Raw genomic sequence first — 12513 nt, 5'->3', positions numbered from 1 at the left:
TAATTTTCAAAACCCATACTGACGCTCTCTTCATGAAATAGTAAATATCTTTTTTTTTGTAAATTTCGTTTATAAATGGACAATTTTCAACTGTTTGAATTAATAAACAAGACAAAGTTAATCGAATCCCATTCAAAATTGGTAATTCACCAAAGTTGATTTTATTCGGCGTTTCGTGTTGATTTGCAGTCATTTTTTCATTACATGCAGCCAATGGGAGGAAATGACACCAAGTTTTAAAATTGGCGCGCTGTTTAGTTTCGATTTGAGTTGTTAAATTACATTGACGTCCCCTTTGAAATTCGGGGCGCCACCGTTGGCTCAAAGAGACTTGAAGTCTTCACATCCTTCCATTGCATGCAGCTCCTGTCCAGGCAAACAAAAAAAAACGCGGCAAGTTCAACGACGGTCAAATCTAATGAATCTAAAGGCAGTCTCAAAAATACCAACAATAAATGTATACACAAGCCATTGTATGAAACATGCGATTACTGCATTATGGAGGAAATTTTTAAAAATCGTCAAATAGAATGTATATATATACCTATAAATGTATTAGGCTAGAAAATGAAGAGAGAAAAAAAGCCTAAAGCGATGACTTGACATGCAAACACAATCGATACAATATATTGTTTACTTCTGCAAAATGAAAGGATTTCGCAAATAACTTTTGCGAAATAAGACAAGAAAAACGCATTCCGTTCGCGCAAACAAAACTTGATTTATGGCTAATTAGCATATCGGACTAGCAATCAATAATCTCATACCATAATCACAATACACGTCAACGAGCGTCATTTAACATTCGGCTTTCTTATTTCATTTTTTGCGTGTGCGGCTCGAAATGAATCCTTGTTACTACTTCAGACTCAGAACGTTAGAAAATCTTCCTATTTCGTACATTATTTTCATTTCGGCCGGTTTGACTTTGATTTTGGGTAATGTAATGGATAATTCATACTTACGGTTGGTGTGGTGTTGGTGCTATAATAGCAACATTGTTTGATTTGCGATTGTTGTAGACGGTTTTTGGGGAGCTAAGCCACGTGTAAAAGCCCTTTTGCGATTGTGATGAATTGTGAACTTCTTTGGTTGATGGCAAAGTTCGTGGGTTTGCATATTGCTTTGTCATTGGACTTTGTACACCAGATTCCATTCCGGAGAAATATGCACGTGATTTCACTGTCACACCCGGCATCAGAATATTGTTAAACATTTCATCGCAAGATTTCATTTTTTCGCTCGTTTCTTATAATTTTTTTTTTTTAATTCACAAACACAACGGTTTTTTACCAAATATTTTTTTTATGGTCGTAATCATTTGAAATGAAACGTGATGTGAGTTTCGCGTGCCAAAAAATCACACGATAATTATATAGAGCGATGAATCTAATTTTAAGATGTTTGGCAATGGACAAAAAAAAACGATAAATGGCTCTTGGCAATACAATAAATTCCAAATTGGAATTTTAATCCTCGCAAACACACGAATTTTGAAATTTTCGTTCGAAATCGATAAAAACGAACTTGTTTTTTTTTGAAACCAGAAGCCGTTGTCATGGTGTTTCGGTTTTGCGTGCAAAGAAATTTGTTTACTAATTTAACGATGTGAAAACATTTACGCTGCTACGATAAATGTGCCGAAAGCTCATCGAATACTTACGCTAGATGGCGGTTCGAGCATAATTTAACAAAATAATTTCTGGCCAAAATGGTTGTGATTCGTAATATGTGCATTGGATAAAAATTTAAAATCCATCTGGCGAGAGAATCCTCATTGAATTTCAATTTGAATCGATTGTCTCGGCTTACCATGGTTAAATTTGTTTCGATTCATATCACTTTTCATTGCCTTTGAATTATACCAAATGCCATCAAATTCAACATTGCATTATAAATCAAAAGTGTTTTCATCTGAAGAAGCGCGCCACTTATTGATTTCGTTTGAATATAATTATCTTTTTTTTTTTCTCGGACACACGACAAATGATTTGATCAAATGATTCAAGGAAAACTGTAATTATTCGTTGTCTCTCGTTGTTTTTAAATAGCGAATGAATTCAAACATAAATTACAAATGACGGAAACACGTGTTAAATCTGTATTATATTGGTTAGAAACGGTAGTACTTTTCTTATTGAACCATTTCGTGTGACGACGTGTTTGGTCCTCTGATCCATGTGTAAGTGTAGATTGAATATAAATATTTAATGTTGTTTCTTTAATCTGTCAATTTGAATCGATTTAATACTCTCGTTGTCATCGACATAAGACGAAACAGAAGAGAAAAAAAAAATCATGATACCACTCTATATTCACAAATGATAAAATCGCTGAGATAATTTTTTTTTATTTGAATTAACAAATCCGGTAAAGGACTGTTCAATAATTAATGTGACAAAAATGTCGATCAAATCAACAGCTCTTCGAGTGAATAAATCTGTGATCGAATTTACACTTAAATTCATTTGAATTGAATCCAACGGTTGCTGTGGATTTCTTTCAATTTCGCTTTTTCCACTGTTCGATATACATTTTGTACTTTCGTCTGCTCGAATTTTTGTTGGAATTGTTTTACATATTATTTCATAGAATCGATTTATTGATCCAGGGCTCGTGTATAAAATTGTCTTTAGCCTTATAATTTATTTATTAAAATCTCAGTTTTGGTATCGCTTGAGCACACGTTTGTCTCATTGATCAATGAATAATTCAGCGTGAATTTGTTAAACAACTGAGAATCTACTTAATTCGTTATTTTACTACTGAAAAAAAAGGTAACAAATTAACATATACGTAAGTATGAGAGAGAAACGCACAGTCTGCGAGAAGAAAACAACCAGCGAAAATTAAGACGAAGAAGGGAAAAAAACACAACATTTTATTTTGTATGCATTCAGAGCCCACATTTAATTTTCAGAATTTGAAAACAATCAATTTAGTAATCGATGAATATACTTTGATTGTGTGCATCATTTTCCCTTGTTTATGATGATTATCGTCATTTTCGTTTCGGATCCACGTGTGCTTGGACTTAAATGCGCTTCAATTTTTTGGGAAACCAATGCTTCAAATCGATCCATTTTTATTGATTGATTGATTTTTCAAACAATTTTCATTTTTTATAAACCAGTCATTGGACAGTAAATCCGATGAACACACATTTAGCTTGAAAAAAGAAAATTGATATTTTTTGTACAATTTTCATGTTCTGATATCATACATTTCACATAGGAAATTTTCTTCATAGGAATATGCAATATTATAAGCGAGTTTGTAATTGCTTCGAACAGATTGCAAATTGGTACTGTTTGTCATTGAGATTGCGCAATATGCGAGAATATTTTTGAATGCCACAAAGTCTAAAATGTTATTTAAAAGTTGTTTCAAATCTTTATGTTTTAATTAAACCAGTGCCGTATCCAAGTGCGTACTCAATCCCATGTATGTTTCAAAAATGTTGTTTTTTTTTGTCAAATTTCCGATCCTAATCAAGGGTGAACAGGTCATACGTCACTGAGTGAAATCAAACCAATATTTGTTCGAAGTATGCCTCACGATGATGACAAACAAAAAAGGCCACAATTCTCTGTATTATACGTAGAATGAAAACAATCAACATCAAAGATCAAAACACCAAACATTTCACGCCTCTGCGTTGCATTTTACGAGAAACGAAAAACGAAGAAGAAGTGACGAGAAAAAAGAACACGGGTTCTCTAAGCGGGTGTCAGAAAAATAATAAAAAAAATATATAATCGACTCTAACGATAATTTCACATCGATAAAAGAAGCGAAAATATATTGGAAAACAAAATATATTACGAAAAATTGTTTGGACATTTTAATGAAGTCCTTCTTTTTGGTTTTTCGTAAGTATCAATTGATAAATGATTCTTCGGTCATAACGACGTTTAAACGCATTACTTCACACTATTCGACAATAAATTATGATACGATTGTAAAAGAAATTTCGAATCGACAAAAAAAAAAGATTTTTGAAAACAGATCTCGATAACTGATTAGAAAATGAATTGCAGAAAGTGAATAATTCGTAGTAAAATTATTTAGCAGGTAAATAGGTTTTTTTTCCAGTAAAGTATACATTTTTTTTATTGAAACAATAATAAATCAGTTACCACTATTGTTTGCGTTGTAGTGCAATCGGGGTCAAAATTTGTTATTTCTGAAAAAAAAGACGATTCCACTGATTTTGATCAAATTTTTTCTCACTTCTCGATTAATGTTAAATATATAGGATCTATTCCTAACACTTCCGTTGCTTTATTGCAAGTAAGGTGAAGCACAAATTTGTAGGAAAAAAAACATGCATCAATCGATTGAATATTAAAGGAGGCATTAAAAACAATATTTTTAATTAAAAAAAACCCTTTCTAATGGCCGCATTGCTTCGATTTCAAGTCTGCGCAAATAGCGTTTTATTTATTTTATATCATTTCCGTTCGATTTTAGTCAACGATGTCGGAATGTGTGACACTCGAAATGTGTTATGTGAGTGTGTGTGTGTGTGTTTTTTTTTGCGTTCGTAGTTAACAGCAATCCAATGCACAAATGATTGTAAACTCGCATTCACCTAACCTTTTCTTGATTTGTTTTTTTTTGTTCGGTTGTGTTTTCAATTTTAATTATACGATTTTTCGTTGGTGTTCCGTGTGTTTGTTTATTTGTTTTCGTTTATTTGAGCTGCTGTGACATTGCTGGAATTCGACATTTATATGAGTGAATGGCTACCGGTAACATAACCAATGTCGGCTTTTGTAATATGATATAGTCATAGGTGTACATTCGATTTCAATAAAATCTATCATGACTGACGCATTTATTTGCAACGTATTCTAAATGGAAGCGTACGTAGATACTATTGAAAATAAGTGTACAAATACACAAATATTCCAATACTTTAATATTAAGACGTTGGTTGCTTCATATTTTCGATGGAAATTTTCGTTTTGTCGTTTCATTGTTGTTGCTGTAGTTGCTTGTTATTTTTGTTGTTGTTATTGTTGTTGTTCAACCTTTTCATTTCATCGGTTCTACCAGTCTATTGTGTTTTGTATCGTTAATTCATTGGCGCACGGTGCACACATGAAACAAAAAAGAAAAATTAAGCGAAATAGAATCGAGCAAATAGTGAAAATGAATGCGAAATAAAAAAAAAAATAAAGTAATGAGTTCAATGAGGGCATTTAATTCTAACAACGCGGCGGTAACGACAACCACAAATACGATGACGACGGGAACAACGACGATGACAAAAGTATTGATTTCATTTTGCGCGCACAACGTGCGTTCTATTTACAACAACGACAAACTCAAGCCATTCGAGACAAACTGAAAATGATATCAAAGCAGTGTTAATTTTACGTTTCGCTAATAATTTAATAGAAAGCCAAAAAAAAAATCCATGCGGCCTAGCACATGCTGATTTGATTGTGAGTGTGCAATGAAAAGACAATGGCAATAAAAAGGTAATTTAAAAAAAAAATCAAATAAAACATGAACAAAACGAAATCAGAAGGGAAAAAAAGCAGGGAAAAAGGAGACAAGCAAGAAAAATGAAAAGTCAAACTACGATCGGCCTCAAACACACACGCACATACAAAATATGTGCCCGATCGATAGTCTATTGTTTTAAAATAAAAGTCAAAAGGTATTTTAACCTTAAACTATTTGTTTGTTTGTTTGTTTATATTCGGCATTATTTGTTTTTTTTTCTACTTCTCTCTTTTTCGCTCCCCATTTGAGTCTTCACGCTTTTACGATTCATAGAGTTCTTCTTTTGTGTCGCACCAACGATGAATATGAAAAAAGTATAAAATAAATATCGATGATAGGGCCAAATAAAGTGAAAGCGTTTTACAAAGTGCTGCTGCATGTTGCTATTGAAATTAGAGAAAAAAAGGGTTGTTTATTTGTGAGAATATTGAGAAATTCAATTTAATTCATATCAAATAGACCAGATTCCACTGCATGAACAGTCTAATACACAGCACAAGTCATACAAACCCATTTCACCTAATCGTTTAGCAATCGAACGGATGTTCCCAATAAAAAGGTAAAGTTCAACAACTTGACAAACACATTCAGAGGAAATGCAAAAGACTTATATATTTTTATTCGTTTATTTTACACGGATATGATATTGGCGTTGCTTTTAAATCGATGTCAATGGATCTAAATCACAGAAATTTATGTGTGTTACGCATAGGTAAAAGGTCAGTCACTTGGAACACTCCCGCCCGGGAGCCATTTGAATTTCCTCTTCCTATCTATCTTATCATTACCATCAAACGATTATTTTTTTATGATTTCCAATATTTTATCCGGCCGAACAATGGTGACATCAGTGCATCATTAAACCACACAAGTTTTCATAGTAATCAAACGAAACCACAGTTTTCTTAGTAATAGATTTGTTTCATTTCACTTAAAATCAAAACAACCATTGAGGTCCTTGATATTTTCTGAAGAGCCACACACACAAAAAAAAGAGAAATGATTGTATCAAAAGACGTGCAGAACAAAACAATAAGTTTTCTATTTTTGATTCGAAAACAACAACAAAAAAGTCCACGAACAAAAGCAAGGATAGAGAGTTTGAATCATGACGACATCAAGTTTTTGTTGTTGAAATGAGAGACAGAGAAATAGAAAAAGGAAAGAATGAGCTCAAAAAAAGGGAAGAAGGGAGAATATGGAAAAATGGAAATATGTTTCGTGTACTGTGTAGGAAATTGATGAACAAGAAGAACTCAGCGGGTCAACTGAACAACTTCAACGTTTTGTTTTCCACCTCGTTCTCTGTTTTCGTTCGTGATTTATATTTCAATTGTGCAACGTATACTGTTGCTTATCGGCCAGCATCCAGAAAGTATCTCTAGAAAAATGCGCGCTCATAAAAATTGCTGGGCCATTAGTGTATCGCAAATATACACAGCTTGAGAGTGGAAAAGAAAGAGAAGGAGTGTGAACGGTAGAAAAAGAGTGAGATAAGAGAGAAAGAGCAAGCAAAAAAAGAAACATTAAATCATAAGCAGTTGAAGATTCAACATTCTGAAATGTACTTCAACACTTTGTTATCGGCTCAACATGTAATTCGAAATATTCTTGAACACTGTCCATTAGCTACTGATGAAATAACCAACGAAACAGACACAATATCGCAAACTCATTCATTTAAGCATTAAATAAAAATCAAATGGAATATTATATGGATGGATAGAAGTCGTAAATGTTATCGTTTGTAAATGAATAAATTGTTTATCACTTAGCGAAAACATGTTCGCATCAATTTGATAACAGTAGCACTGGCACTAGCATCAAAGTTGCGCCAAAATGAATCGTACAGCGCACACGACGAAAACAGCAATTGTTAGCACTTCATTCGCCGAAAAAAAATGTTTTTTTTTGTGCTGCTGCTAAAGGTGAAAAAAAAACAGAGCAAGAAAAAAGAATCATTGGAAAACATTCATATGTGTTGGCTGCACGCCTGATTTTTCAGATGGTTGCTAGTTTGCTGCCCGCGTGTACAGTGTCGGCACATTATAGTCGACACACAATCACAACTTGCATACGATTTGTATTATGCAAATAATGTTGGGCTTGCGAAAACTTTCAGTGCATTTGGCTTTAGTTTAGTGGCTGGTCGCCTTTGAATCGGCACAAAAATAAAATAAGCAAAATGAGCATAAATCGCCCGATAAAATCACATTTGTACAAAATGTGAATTTATTGAAAGATTGGTTGAACCCAAACGCACATCGACCGCACGAATTTTCGGGCTCAACAATATAAACGTGTGAGAGGACACTCTTAATGCGGCGTCGGTATTGTTTTCGGTTTTTCTCAAGTTTTTTTTTTCACCGTGAAGAAATAATTTGGCAAATTAGTAAGACAAAGATTTGTTCACTGCACAGTTTTTCACTTCCATGCCCAATAACCCGTTCGATTTAATCGCAACTTAAGAGTTTGAAAGTTTTAATATCGCGATCGAATTAATTCATATAATTGGTCGTGACAAGATCAAATGCAGAGAGCACTGTAGGTCGGCACTATATAAGAAAAAAGCCTATGTCTGCCGTCGACAACTTTGTTTCGTTCAATGTTGATTGAATGCAGAGTTTTCTTGATAGGGGGCTTTTGGTGAATTTGCCCGCCACGACAAAAAGGACAAACAAATTTCAACTGATTCGTACGCGCTCACGATGGACTTGAATCGGCGGAAGTAAAGGCGGCTAAATATAGTTGGATTCATTGAAGAGAGAGAGAAAGAGAGAGAGAACACAAAAAAAACTGGGATCCCTGTGAAGACGGTTCTTTCTTTTTTGCAAAGAAAAATTCATTCGATCTTGCGGCGCATTGTTCCCCATTTGTGCTATACTTGTTTCACATCATGATTCGCTTTTTTTTTTTCAATGAGTGTTGTCTTTTTGTTTATTGCATTCCGTATTGTCTTTGAGTTAGCGTGCAATGTGCACGTGTATGAGTGCGCGCGCTCAAATCTTGTTCGCCAGTAGCAAAAATCATCTAAATTTTTTTTTGTGCTTGCAAAATCTATAGAAAACGCACATTGTGATGTTTATTTGCACTAACATTTAACATATCGTTCGATTCTTCTTCTACTTTGGTCAATGCCGTCTTTTTTTCGCAGTTGGCTCGCCAAATCCAATGCATAACATTTACGTGGATGTACGAAACGGACGACCGTTTATTCAATGCGTTTTATTTTTTTTATATTTTTCATTGTTTCATTTTGTTGTAAGTTATTCGAAATTTCTTAGTTTTGTTTTCTCCTTGTCATTTTTCTGTGTTCTTGCTGTTGGTGTTGTTGTTCTTCTTTTTGTGCACACATCACATATATGAGTATTTATCTATATTTTTTTTTTCGTTGAAAATACGTATTTTATTTTACCCACGACTTGTTTCCATTTTTGGAAATGCTTTTGAATATTTCTGTTCTCATTAAATCACTCTTGATTGAACTTATGCTAAGCATAAGGACCTAGGTAAGGACCATCTACTCATATTTATATGCCACCAGTTTGTAAGTGAGATGTAAAAGAAACTTTAAACCACATATAAATGAAGTGACACAATTATGATTGGTTTCCTATAGCGATTATTTTGAATAGACGCGATTTTTATTACTGAAAATAAAAAAATGTGAAAAGTCATAATTACGTACTAATACAAATGTTGTACTTCACTCTAACAAACTGTTATAAAATCATGTTTTTTACAAAAAAAATCCATTTTTTCATAATTAGGTACTCTATAGTTTTTTTGATTTTCCTTCAAAACTTCTATGAAATGGCTATACATAATTTTGATTCATACAAACAAAATATATTTTAGTACATTTCTAAATATTGAAAATATAGGAAATCTATCGCGTATTTAAATAAATACAAAGTGTCTCTTCCAATCTCAGAGAAGCAGTACATAATGTGTGACCCTCTGATGTGTAATTTACGTGTTTGAAGTGAAAAATCCACAAAAATTTCAAATTTTGGTGTTAAAATTTCAAAAATGACATCGACCAAAAAAAAATCGCTGAGAGCAACAAAATCCGACAAGCCCAATTAGTATAGTTGTATAAAATGAGACATAAAAGAAACAATTGGTTGGGGGTAGAATCACACAAATCTTCTTGGATTGAAAAAAGTGACAAATTATTAAAAAATTGATTAATGAATAAAGGACCTCACACCGAATCCATTGTATTCCATCTATATTATCATATCTGAAAATGGGCTGGCCCTTCGACATTTGTAACTTTTATCTATTCGGCTTGGGTCTCATTCGCACTCAATTCGTCTGAAAAAAATGAACCAAAATAACAGTAGTCCACGAAGAATTAAGCATTACATTTGGTTGTTTCATTGTTAGTCGCAGTCTTCAGTTTCAAACAATTCTTCAAACCTCTCAAAAATATACATTCGAAACAATGGCTCGAATGGAGCCACATCATATGTCATAACAAAAAAAAAAACTGCTGTCATTATGACAATGACACTCAGATTTATAGTCATTGGCATAGTGATTTGTGCATTTCACTCAACGCAATTCAAAAACCAATTCATTTTATGACTGTACAGTTTTGGTTGGAAAACTAATATGCGCGTCAAATTCATATTGTTACTTTCAATCAATTTTTTCAATTTCTTCGATTTGGTTTCGATTGTTATGATTTGTTTGAGCATCAATATTGTTGGCGACTATATTTCGTTGTTTTGTGATGAGTATCTGTTTGATGAGCATACAATACATACTATTGAGTAATATGATCGAACTGTTTCAATTTTCTTTTGAATATTGTTCACTCTTAGCTTAAAATAGTTGGTGGGTGTCAAACATTGTACAATATTCGCTTGTTAGCGCTCTTGTTCCAGTTTGTCTCATCATCAACATTCAAAAAATTGTACACACAAAAGTGCTTCATAATAAAATTGATGATCACAGTTCAAAATTACATGTGAACGCTGCACTATTTTCATTAAATAAAGAAAGCATATAAGAAACGATTGAAAAAACTGACAACAATTTGAGAATTTTAATTAAATTAAGAATCGAATATAGAAACTGGTTTGGTTTGTGTAAAAATTTCATTAAATCAGACAATTTACTAATTTTCTTCGAAGCAATTGTGAGATCTCCTTTGGTTTTTTTTTTTTTTGGTTCATCATGCAATCTCGTCGTCGTTTCATCGATGAAACGCATATGGTGCGCTTGAAAAAAAAAATCAGAACCAGTTCAGTGTTTAGTTGTTACATCATCACTAAGGGAGGGCTTTTTTACGACTTAATAAGTTTTAATTAGAGCTTACAACATAAATTAGTGCGATGTCCAATCAGTTTACAATCAGTTGGCTTAAAATGATCTCATTTTTATGCGATTTGTGTTGTGAGAATGCATTCCAATGAGATCGATTGTCTGCCAACATGTCCACACACTTATATATATAAAATCGAACGAGAGTGCGCCGGCGCATTCATCATCCTCGACACGATGCATTATAGAAAATTGTACATAGCGGAAAAGAAGTGGTCATTCAATCATATTGCCACATTAAAAATCATGTTTAGCATTGAATTTTATTTATTAGCTGAAATTAACTCGTAAATCGTTGGATGCGAATCGTGTTGTGTTGTGTTGTTGATGTTGACTCCGGTCCAATATTCCAATAAAAGAGAATGCAGAAAATAGCAAACCGTATAACGCCGATGGTTCATGGTGTGCTAATAAATGTGATGATCGGAGCACGCAACAGTAAGAACAGCGGAGAGGAGAGAAGAGAGAGAGAGAGAGAGAGAGAGAGAGAGAGAAAAACAAGTCATAAGTCACAATATCATCGTTGATATAGACAACGGCGGTGATTAACTTTTAGTGTTCATGATTAAGTCGTTGCCACACATTGAATGCAATGATAAGTTTCTGTTTTGAAAACCCAACCCATTGCCGTGTCAATTCCTATGACTGTATCTTAACAGCGACAATACATTTTGATCTACTTGTGTTGAACAAATTCTTTCTCTGAATTCCAACAGCACACCAATGCTGAAGAGTAAAATTGCAATTGAATCTCGATAATATAATGATTATCAATGTTGCAGGGCGAAACAAAAAACCGTAAATACCAAACAAAATGCATATGCATTATTTTATGTTTGTATTTTTCAGTAAATCGGACGTGTATCAAGAAAATCAAAATGAAAAAAATCAAACATACGTACATTCTTCTAAACTAAATGAAATGTTTTGGTTTTTATGATAAACATTTTTTTTTTCTATAAAATAAAACGTCAAGCGGCCGCCCATCAGCTTACCGTGGTTAGCTACACTTATGTACAACTGAGTCATGTATATATGTGGCGTTTGTCATTGTGAAATATCATATAAAAACAGGCAAAATATATACAAGAATAAAAAAGAGTTTTACAGAAACAGCATCAGATGCATTGACTGAATGGGAAATTGTGCACAAAGCATAAGTAATAAGAAGTGAACTGTGTATAGTTACGCTTCGTATAGAGCTTATCAGTAGTAGATAAGCAAGAGACAACGAAACCAACAACAACTCATCAGTTGTCGTCGTCGTCGTCGTCGTTGTTGTAGTAGTCAATAATCAGCGGTAAGATACAAACATATTTATCCAATCACAAATTAAATTCAATGCGATTGGATGAGAATCAATGCGCTTGCAAGTAATGCATTTACAGCAAAAACTAGAGCTCAACTGCGAATGACGCAGTAAAATAATCACTAAAATAAAATGTATGCTGCAATTGTCCGATATATAAATATATATTTAGAGTTGAAAAGTGTGTTGTGAATGTAAATCTGTGATTTATTCTTGTCGACAAAATGTGTGGTTTTGATCACACGCTCTCAATATTGATTTTTGCTTGTTTTGATCACACCCCAAATGTTGTGCCAAAATGTCATTCGTATAAAATCCCGAATCATGTACAATAAACAGCCACGGTTTTCGTT

The sequence above is a fragment of the Contarinia nasturtii genome, unplaced genomic scaffold (assembly GCF_009176525.2).
Source record: "Contarinia nasturtii isolate CC-2019 unplaced genomic scaffold, AAFC_CNas_1.1 Cnas_scaffold_414, whole genome shotgun sequence".
Lineage (NCBI taxonomy): Eukaryota > Metazoa > Arthropoda > Insecta > Diptera > Cecidomyiidae > Contarinia > Contarinia nasturtii.
This window is presented reverse-complemented; position numbering follows the sequence as displayed.